Source organism: Colobus angolensis, unplaced genomic scaffold (assembly GCF_000951035.1).
Source record: "Colobus angolensis palliatus isolate OR3802 unplaced genomic scaffold, Cang.pa_1.0 Scaffold562, whole genome shotgun sequence".
Taxonomy (NCBI): domain Eukaryota; kingdom Metazoa; phylum Chordata; class Mammalia; order Primates; family Cercopithecidae; genus Colobus; species Colobus angolensis.
Window position 1 is genome coordinate 551,541 of NW_012119177.1, and position 624 is coordinate 552,164.

A 624-nucleotide genomic window follows, 5' to 3' on the forward strand; every position below is an offset into this window, starting at 1 on the left:
GTAGCTGACCGGCAGCACCCACAGAGTTTCCTCCCGACCACCCGCCTGGCGACCAACTGCAGCCACTTTTATTGAAAGAGAGAGAGAGAGAGAGAGAGAGAGAAAGGGAGAAAGAAAGAAAGGGAGAAAGGCAACAGAGGAGAAGGTCAGGAAAGCCGGGAACAAGTCAGCAGCCAGAAACTCTCCAGCGGTCTGCCAAAGAGGGTAGTTGCGCGACGGCGCTGGGAGTGGGGTGGGGGCGCCGGGACACAGGGGCGCAGGGGCGCACGGCCACCGACAGCCGGGTGCGCCTAGCTTGAGGCCGCGGAGAGAAGCCGAACTTGAACGGGTGGGGGGTCTTCGACCTCAACACTGCCTGCCAGCCCCAGTGCACCCAAGTCTCCCCACCGGAGTTGCCCTTCTGAGGGGCTCTTCGCACGCACTGCTTTTCCCATTCTCCTGGCTCGAGTTCTCCCGCCGTCACTGCAGTGTCCAGAGATGCTGCGCTGTAGACCCGGGACCCCTTAGGCGCCTCTTCCCGTCCCTCTGCCAAATCGCAACGCCTGTACTTTTCCAGCTCCCTCTTTCCCTCTTGAAATTGAAAGTTATTGAGGTCGCTCAGGGTTGTTGCTCCAGCAGTTTCCT